Genomic DNA, 11,018 nt, shown 5'->3' with positions numbered 1-11,018 from the left:
AGTAGTCCTAGCCGTAAACGATGGATACTAGGTGATGTGCGACTCGACCCGTGTAGTGCTGTAGCTAACGCATTAAGTATCCCGTCTGGGGAGTACGTTCGCAAGCAATTTGCGTTCCGAATTGCTAGCTCTTCTCTTTCAGTATTATGAAATTCCATTCCCATTAGAATATTCATTGACAGATAATAAAAAAAGGAAAACTCTAATATAATAGAAAATGAAATGAAACGGTCGACGGATTCACTAAGACAGAAATAAAGCATTGGGTCGAACTCTTCTTTGGTGTTAAGGTGGTAGCTGTGAATAGCCATCGACTACCTGGAAAAGGTAGAAGAATAGGACCTATTCTGGGCCATACAATGCATTACAGACGTATGATCATTACCCTTTAACCGGGTTATTCTATTCCACTTCTAGATAGAGAAAAAAACTAAAGGAGAATACTTAATAATACGCAATAAAGCTTTTTCAGCTATTTGTAATTCGCGATTTAATCACGAAACGCGCCACTTCTAATGTAAGGATTGCTAAAAGGAAAATTTGGGAAAATGAGGACGGGTTTTTGGAGTTAGCTCACCCTCGCGAGATCGCGACCCTTTGTCCCGCCCATTGTAGCACGTGTGTCGCCCAGGGCATAAGGGGCATGATGACTTGGCCTCATCCTCTCCTTCCTCCGGCTTAACATCGGCGGTCTGTTCAGGGTTCCAAACTCATAGTGGCAACTAAACACGACCTTCAAATCTTCGCTATCCTTCGAGTCTTCGATACGCTTCGAATCCTTATGCCCGATTCTTGGCTCCTGGCCCCCCGACGTTGCCCTCCGCCCCCCGCCGTCGCCCTCCACCCCCCGCCGTCGCCCTCCGCCCCCCGTCGCCGTCGCCGTTGCCCTTCGCGCCCCCCGCCGCCGTCGCCCTCGCCGGCCGCCCCCGATGTGAGCCCCCTTTTTTCATATATGTATTAATTTTTTATTTAGATTGTTAGTAGATATCGATTTTAGTTTAATGCATTTTAGGTTAGTGTAGAGGAAAAAGTAAAATAAGGAAAAGGAAGAAAAGATGAAGAAGGAAAGAAGGAAGAAGAAGAAGAAAAATAAGCAGGAGAGGAAGAAGGAGAAGAAGAAGGAGAAGAAGAGGAGAGGAAGAAGAGGAAAAAAGAGGAGAAGAAGAAAGGAATAGAGGAGTCTTCTCCTCTCTTTTTTGTTCTTTTTTTTCTTCAATCTTCTCCTCTATTAATCCTTTCTTCTTCTCCTCTTTTTTTTCTTCTTCCGGACACCGCGGAGATGGTTAATTAGTAGTGGAACTATTTAAACTAGTTTATTTATAGTAAATGCTTAATTAGTAGTTGAACTAGTTGATTTAATAAAACTACTTTATTTATAGTAAGTGCTTAATTAATTAGTAGTTGAACTAGTTGATTTAATAAAACTACTTTATTTTACTATATATAGAAATAGTTTATTTTTAGTAAGTACTACTTTATTCTATTTATAGTAAGTGCTTAGTAGTTGAACTACTTGATTTAATAAAACTAGTTTATTTTACTATAGAAGTAGTTTATTTTTAGCAAGAAAATTAATAGAACTAGTTTACTTTTTTAGTTAAAGCAATTATTCCCGCATCGACATCGACGATGCCTATCCCGCATCCTCGTCGTTGACTCGGCGAAGAAGGCCGGCTTGATCAGAGGAGCCATGTCCGGGACTGGGCTCCGTCGGGATGGTTTTGGGATGTGCTACCTTCCGGGGGGCGTAGGTTAGTGAGGAGCCAGCCCGTCGTTGACCCAATCCTTGTTTGGTGGCGGTCGCGTGGGCCAGTGACGGTGCCGAGGCTTCCGGACACCGCGGAGGTGGTACGTCACCGTGTCAGCGAGGAGGACGAGCACGTCCGTCGCTACATGGTTGGGTTGGAGGGCAGGTTCGACAATACCTGGCAGGTTTTTCAGGGATCTCACTGGAGCGATCCTGTGATGGTTCCTTCTCTTTGGGTGTCCACCGTCTGTGCCGATACCCGCCGGGCGCTACGGTTCTAGCTGTACTAGCGATGTTATATGTATGATAGTATTCGAGGTGTATTAGTGATAATATTCGACGATGTATGGACGCAAGAGATGATGTAGTTTTTCTTATAATTGAATGCATCCTAATTTGAATACTACTTTATTTTGCGATCTGATTTTTCTTATTGAATGTTCAAATTGGAAAACTACTCCTACTTTGAATGCTAAAATTGGAGAGCACTATGCAAGGCGTATGCATATGATTAGTTGATAGCTTATAGGGTTTTTGTTTTCGCAGAAATCTAGGAGCCCCCTCCATCATCCCCGCCGTCATCCCCGTCATCGACCCCCTCCGACCTCGAGGTGAGACCAGCCAAATCCTTTTTTAGAAAGATAATTAAACGATATTTCGGTTTGACTTTAAGTTTGTCGAGTCTCCACCATATATGAAAGGACGAAGAAGCCCGACTGTTGTCGTGGGGGTCGTTTCTCCTTCTTCTCCGGGTGCTAGACCTTTGTTATGCACTAGGGGAAGAAGGAGTAACGACCATCACCGACGGTCGCAAATGTCAGAGAGGAATCAGTGAGGGAGAGTTCCACCATATATATATGAGAGGACGAAGAATCCCGACTGTTGTCGTGGGGGTCGTTTCTCCTTCTTCTCCGGGTGCTAAACCTTTTTTATTCACTAGGGGAAGAAAGAGTAACGACGATCACCGACGGTCGCAAATGTCAGAGAGGAATCAGTGAGGGAGAGTTCCATCATATATATATGAGAGGATGAAGAATCCCGACTGTTGTCGTGGGGGTCGCTTATCCTTCGTTCCCGTGTGCTACACATTTTGGTGTAATGCACTCGGGGACGAAGTGAGGAGCGACCATCACCGAGAGTCGAATATATACACCACGTGAGCTGAGAGTTTTCAAGAATAGACTCGACAGACCGATAGTCAACCCGTGATGAATAATAATGATCTAACTTAGTTTTTGTAGTACATATATTTAATTGTACAAGTTTAATCTTTGAATTATGAACATAGAAAATGTCGTCATCAGACGACGAAAGTCTCCCGGGGGAGTGCAGCTGGTGCCATGACGATCGAGGTATGTGCGACACGCCTCACCTGGACGATGATCGGCGCTTCAGCATTAAGCTTGAGGAGACCTTCGATGTTGAAATGGTACGCAACGACGACAAGTTTTTTTTTCGTAATTAAGCATGACTACAACTATTTCAACGTGTAATTTTCATCTTTTACAATTCGAGTAGCTTATCACATGCCATACAAGGCGCTATGTCTTGGAGAGGATGGTTTTGAAGACCATGAAAGTTTTGAAACAAAGAAAATTCACCTAAGAACTCATCATGATGTGGATTTTGAAGTAAAGCTGTACAATTCTGAGAGCGTAACCCATTTTGGTTGCAAAAAATGGGAAGCACTTTGCAAGATGTATGATTTTGATGAGGGTATGCTTGTCATGATGGATCTTGGTGATCCTGAAGTCGAGCAAAACAATATGGACATTTGGGTCCTTGTTGATACGTCTCCAATTCTACCGCTATGTGAGTTTCTCAAACATAGTTATTAGCTAATTTATATTGTTTATTTAAAAATAGTTGACAACTTATTTTCATTCTTCAAAGAATGTGCGGGAGATGGTAGACAAAACCCACTACACCGATGGCTCCGAATTAACTTACAAGGAGAAAAATCATCTGGTCGGATTTTGTACTGACATTGAGAATTACAATATCTACAATCAAACTCCTCAACATTATGGTCAATACGTGTCACTAGTGCATGTATTGAACTACGGTAACTATCATGGAGATACCCTAGTAAGATTTTTTACTATTACAACATCCGTGCATCTTTTGCATACTTCTAAAACTAGTACATCATTGCTAACTATCAAGTTATTACTATGTTTTCAACAGATAATCCCAGAGAATTGTGTGCCTCATTTGATGTATCAGAAAGGTAGCCTTAATGTTTTGAACATACAACCAGGTCATCCTACGAATCTCAACTGTCCATACCAGATTTCTAAAAGGAATGGAGACATGCAAATTAAAGGATGGAAAAAATGTATGGACAGTCGTAAGGAGGTTCTTGAAAGCAAAAGGAAGCGAAGCGCAAGAATTGGAGACAGGATGATCTCCATTCTCCATAATGGAGAGTCAGGGTCTATATTGTTTTATGCTATTTTACCTTAAAGAGGGTATTTAGGTCCTACCTAATACTGATGATCATGTGCTAAGAACAATTAAGTAGGGTTGGTTCGATGACTATGAGGATGATGATCGTATGACTTGTTATTAATAACAAGTAGAAGTTGTATGATGATGATTAGTAGACTTGTTATTACATATGATGATGCATGATGCGAGCATGAAGAGTTATTATATATCAGCGGGTGAAATGAACATGGATTGGATTGAAGTGAAGGCAACATGCATGTGGTGCATGTCGAAAGTAGTACAATCCAAACTTGATCAAGTTAGGATTAGTATTACTTTCGACATGCACCACATGTTGTCTCACTTCAATCTAAGTCATGTTTAGGCATAGCAGTAGCAGTAGCACGGAGATAAGAGAGGACACATCTCTCTATTAGCTACCTATACCAACCTAAATTAACCCCCAAAACCCCTAAACCACCTCCTTTCAAAAAAAACAGCCCCTGAAATGCTGACACGTGGAAGCTTATTGGTCCCGGTTGGTGCTACCAACCGGGACCAAAGTCCTCGTGCCTGGACTCGCCGGAGCGGCCATGTGGAGGCCCATCTGTCCCGGTTAGTATAAGAACCGGGACTAAAGGCCTAGGGCATTAGTAACGACCCTTTAGTCCCGGTTCCCCAACCGGGACAGATGGGCCTTATGAACTGGGACAAATGGCCCTTTTTCTACTGGTGTGTGCAGGACCATGCAGCTAATTTCTTCACACGCGCTAATGACACAGACTGAAATACAGAATTTTGAGTGGCAGAACTAGGATATGCAACTTCAAAAGTGGCACGGGTCAACTTTTCCCATAAAACTATTATTACGAGATAAAATTCAATTTGTATGCATGCCAGGGCTTGGTATGCTGAAATGCATGATTCTGTACCACATAATTAAACAAAATAATAAAGATGTAAATTGGGCTTGGAGAACCCAAATGATTCTATATCCTTTAACCATAATACAAGGACAATGACCATGAGCTGCTATGGAGACATACAAAAGACGAGGAGTTAGCCATAGTCTTAGGAGATGGTCAAAAGACGCTAGTGCCTATAGTTGTTGCATGATTCACGATAAAGTAAGAGCAAATATACCTAAGAGGCATGCAAGATTTAAAGTGAAAGAACACTCTTAACTTTAAAACATAGAAGAATGCTCATTAGTTAGTTAATTGCTCAAGGTTCTGGATCGGCTAGGGGAACAAGGTATATCACCGCGTCGAATTACAGCTTGTTTGCTCTACTATGATATGATATGTAACTTTGAAAACTAGTTATGAAGAGAAACTAAAATCAAGATCATCATTTTGAGTTGGAGTCTTTTTTGCATTTGTTATTTGTGACTTCTGCAAGAGTGTTGGTCTATTGTAAAGTAGTAGTACATTTGTTTATTTGTGTTAGGTCCCACGTGTGAATAAAGCACAATTACTTATTATATCTCTCTTGAATTGTTGATATTCATCATGTGGGGAGGACTGTATTGGTTTATTGAAGGTTGGGCCCACATGCGACTCACCACCAACTCCAACATTTATAAGTAGGAAAGAAACAATTAGTACATCATTTAGCAGTAATACTAGTACAATGGCCATGAGTTGCTACAGAGTCAAAAGAAAGATAAGGAGTTAGACCACCGACTTAGGAGATGGTCAAAAGATGCTAATGTCATGCGACTGTTGTACAATTCACGATAAAAGAAGTGCAACAATATGTAAGAGGCGTGCAAAATTTAATGTGACATAACATTTCAAATTTTAAAACATAGGAGAATGGGCATTGGTAAATTAATTGCTCAAGGTTGTCGATCAGGTAGGAGGACAAGATCTAATGCCACGTTGGAATTACAGTTTGTTCGCTCTCTTATGCTATGATATGAAATTGGAGAATTAGTTGTGAAGAGATACTAAAACCAAGATCATGATTTTGAGTTGGGGTCATTTTTTGCATCTATTTTTTGTGTCTTCTACAAGTGTGTTGGTCTCATGTTAAAGTTGTAGTGCATTTGTTTATTCGTCTTAGATCCCACGCTGTGAATAAAGCACAATGGCATATATCTCTTCTCATGTTAAGAAGAATTTATTTGTTTATGAAAGGTTGTTGGGCTTATAGAAGGTTGTTGGGCCTACGTGTAAACTGGCCATCAACCCCAACATTTATAAGGAATATGAAGGAGGAAAGAAATGGCTCCCTAAAGAAAATATAGCGGAAAAACTAACTGGCGAACGTTCGCCGGGAGCCAATCTGGCGAACACGCTCTCTTCCGCCGGGTTCCGTTGCATTTCAGATTTATTAACGCGTTCGCCGTGAATAGAAAAGCTAGCGAACAGTGTACCAATTAAAACATTACTTGCACACTGCACTGGCTAGGTACGTGAGCCTCTACTTGGGAGACCATACTTCAAATTCTGGTCCCTCCTTTTTTCTCTCCTCTTTTTGCAAGATGGCAAATCATGTTTTTTTTTGCTTACGTACATGGCATTTTTCCTAAAAGAAATCAACAAGGTAGTTTTTATAATATTTTTGAATTATGTCACATGGAAAATTTAAATATATATTTTCTAATGTTCACAAGTCAAGTCGTTTCTATGCATGACCGTTTTTATTAAGCTTTATTACTAAATGCATAGCATTTTTTTATTAATAATAGGATGGCATTTTTATTATTTGAGAGGATGTCATTTTTATTTTTAATGGCATCTAGTTTTTATTACTAAGCGCATGACATTTTTTTATTAATAACAGGATGTAATTTTTAATATTCAGAGGATGGCACTTTACCATTGGAGGATAGCATTTTTAATGTTGAGAGGTTTTTTTTAATGGCATGGCAATTTTTATTGGGGGTTATCTAGATTAAAAAATATATCTAGAGGATGGCAGTTTTATAAAGTAGCTTGACAATTTTCACATTTTCAGAGCATGGCATTTTATAAATTATAAAATTATGTGTATTTTTTGTTCGGCATTTTCAAAGGTGCCAGTTTTTTATTATGTATTTTTAATTTTCTTTTTTGAGAACTTCCTTTCTTTTTTTAGTTGAGCATGCCAATTTGTCATGTAGAAACATCCAGGCTCGCGATGGAATTTGTTTTCTGCAGCCCGTTAAGGTGTTTCTGGTCAGATGAGGTCGCGCTGGGAACCCGCTACAGCGAACATACATGTGAGTTTTTTTTGAGCTCCATACATGTGAGTTTCATTTGTAGTTTCCAATAACGAATGAAATGTTCGCGTGAGGCAACCAGATATTAGGTTCCAAAAATATAAACATATGATATTTTGCTTAAACATCCTTGAGCATACTAAGGGGCCCGTTCGAACCACATGAAATTCACAATATTTTCAGAGATTTGTTTTACCCGTAGGAATATTGCTATCTTTTGCCACCACGTGAAGAATGAATAGCATTCCACAGGACAGGAGTAGCACTTTCCACAGGAATCCTGTAATCTACTCCAACCGCATGTTTGCCCGGAAGCCCGAGGTGAGCAATTGAAAATTCAACTCATGAATTATGCTAGTTGAGTGCTCTTCAACAGAAAAAATGTTAATTATTTGATCGTCGCTAAACAATGAACCCTAACCGTGAGATGCACTCTGCTCCACCAACCAAAGGTTTTTATTCCTGCACTTCAGGAGTCCTAGGTTTTAGAGTCCCGCAGTTTTTCTACTGTCCAACCAGCTAAACTCCAATACATCTTCCTTTCCTCTGTTTTCTAAACCCATGGACCAAGGAGAACCTCAATGATAATAGTTCACACAGGGCACTACAAGAGCACATCTGAGAGGCAGAATATATATACATAGCAATTTGCGAAATAAGGCTGATAATAGCACAAGACCACATAATTAAACAAAATAATAAAGATGTAAATTGGGCTTGGAGAACCCAAATGATTCTATATCCTTTAACCATAATACAAGGACAATGACCATGAGCTGCTATGGAGACATACAAAAGACAAGCAGTTAGCCATAGTCTTAGGAGATGGTCAAAAGACGCTAGTGCCTATAGTTGTTGCATGATTCACGATAAAGTAAGAGCAAATATACCTAAGAGGCATGCAAGATTTAAAGTGAAAGAACACTCTTAACTTTAAAACATAGAAGAATGCTCATTAGTTAGTTAATTGCTCAAGGTTCTGGATCGGCTAGGGGAACAAGGTATATCACCGCGTCGAATTACAGCTTGTTTGCTCTACTATGATATGATATGTAACTTTGAAAACTAGTTATGAAGAGAAACTAAAATCAAGATCATCATTTTGAGTTGGAGTCTTTTTTGCATTTGTTATTTGTGACTTCTGCAAGAGTGTTGGTCTATTGTAAAGTAGTAGTACATTTGTTTATTTGTGTTAGGTCCCACGTGTGAATAAAGCACAATTACTTATTATATCTCTCTTGAATTGTTGATATTCATCATGTGGGGAGGACTGTATTGGTTTATTGAAGGTTGGGCCCACATGCGACTCACCACCAACTCCAACATTTATAAGTAGGAAAGAAACAATTAGTACATCATTTAGCAGTAATACTAGTACAATGGCCATGAGTTGCTACAGAGTCATAAGAAAGATAAGGAGTTAGACCACCGACTTAGGAGATGGTCAAAAGATGCTAATGTCATGCGACTGTTGTACAATTCACGATAAAAGAAGTGCAACAATATGTAAGAGGCGTGCAAAATTTAATGTGACATAACATTTCAAATTTTAAAACATAGGAGAATGGGCATTGGTAAATTAATTGCTCAAGGTTGTCGATCAGGTAGGAGGACAAGATCTAATGCCACGTTGGAATTACAGTTTGTTCGCTCTCTTATGCTATGATATGAAATTGGAGAATTAGTTGTGAAGAGATACTAAAACCAAGATCATGATTTTGAGTTGGGGTCATTTTTTGCATCTTTTTTTTGTGTCTTCTACAAGTGTGTTGGTCTCATGTTAAAGTTGTAGTGCATTTGTTTATTCGTCTTAGATCCCACGCTGTGAATAAAGCACAATGGCATATATCTCTTCTCATGTTAAGAAGAATTTATTTGTTTATGAAAGGTTTTTGGGCTTATAGAAGGTTGTTGGGCCTACGTGTAAACTGGCCATCAACCCCAACATTTATAAGGAATATGAAGGAGGAAAGAAATGGCTCCCTAAAGAAAATATAGCGGAAAAACTAACTGGCGAACGTTCGCCGGGAGCCAATCTGGCGAACACGCTCTATTCCGCCGGGTTCCGTTGCATTTCAGATTTATTAACGCGTTCGCCGTGAATAGAAAAGCTAGCGAACAGTGTACCAATTAAAACATTACTTGCACACTGCACTGGCTAGGTACGTGAGCCTCTACTTGGGAGACCATACTTCAAATTCTGGTCCCTCCTTTTTTCTCTCCTCTTTTTGCAAGATGGCAAATCATGTTTTTTTTTGCTTACGTACATGGCATTTTTCCTAAAAGAAATCAACAAGGTAGTTTTTATAATATTTTGGAATTATGTCACATGGAAAATTTAAATATATATTTTCTAATGTTCACAAGTCAAGTCATTTCTATGCATGACAGTTTTTATTAAGCTTTATTACTAAATGCATAGCATTTTTTTATTAATAATAGGATGGAATTTTTATTATTTGAGAGGATGTCATTTTTATTTTTAGTGGCATCTAGTTTTTATAACTAAGCGCATGACATTTTTTTATTAATAACAGGATGTAATTTTTAATATTCAGAGGATGGCACTTTACCATTGGAGGATAGCATTTTTAATGTTGAGAGGTTTTTTTTAATGGCATGGCAATTTTTATTGGGGGTTATCTAGATTAAAAAATATATCTAGAGGATGGCAGTTTTATAAAGTAGCTTGACAATTTTCAAATTTTCAGAGCATGGCATTTTATAAATTATAAAATTATGTGTATTTTTTGTTCGGCATTTTCAAAGGTGCCAGTTTTTTATTATGTATTTTTAATTTTCTTTTTTGAGAACTTCCTTTCTTTTTTTAGTTGAGCATGCTAATTTGTCATGTAGAAACATCCAGGCTCGCGATGGAATTTGTTTTTTGCAGCCCGTTAAGGTGTTTCTGGTCAGATGAGGTCGCGCTGGGAACCCGCTACAGCGAACATACATGTGAGTTTTTTTTTAGCTCCATACATGTGAGTTTCGTTTGTAGTTTCCAATAGCGAATGAAATGTTCGCGTGAGGCAACCAGATATTAGGTTCCAAAAATATAAACATATGATATTTTGCTTAAACATCCTTGAGCATACTAAGGGGCCCGTTCGAACCACATGAAATTCACAATATTTTCAGAGATTTGTTTTCCCCGTAGGAATATTGCTATCTTTTGCCACCACATGAAGAATGAATAGCATTCCACAGGACAGGAGTAGCACTTTCCACGGGAATCCTATAATCTACTCCAACCGCATGTTTGCCCGGAAGCCCGAGGTGAGCAATTGAAAATTCAACTCATGAGTTATGCTAGTTGAGTGCTCTTCAACAGAAAAAATGTTAATTATTTGATCGTCGGTAAACAATGAACCCTAACCGTGAGATGCACTCTGCTCCACCAACCAAAGGTTTTTATTCCTGCACTTCAGGAGTCCTAGGTTTTGGAGTCCCGCAGTTTTTCTACTGTCCAACCAGCTAAACTCCAATACATCTTCCTTTCCTCTGTTTTCTAAACCCATGGACCAAGGAGAACCTCAATGATAATAGTTCACACAGGGCACTACAAGAGCACATCTGAGAGGCAGAATATATATACATAGCAATTTGCGAAATAAGGCTGATAATAGCACAAGA

This window comes from Triticum aestivum, chromosome 2A (genome assembly GCF_018294505.1).
Source record: "Triticum aestivum cultivar Chinese Spring chromosome 2A, IWGSC CS RefSeq v2.1, whole genome shotgun sequence".
In the NCBI taxonomy this organism is placed as follows: Eukaryota; Viridiplantae; Streptophyta; class Magnoliopsida; order Poales; family Poaceae; genus Triticum; species Triticum aestivum.
This window is presented reverse-complemented; position numbering follows the sequence as displayed.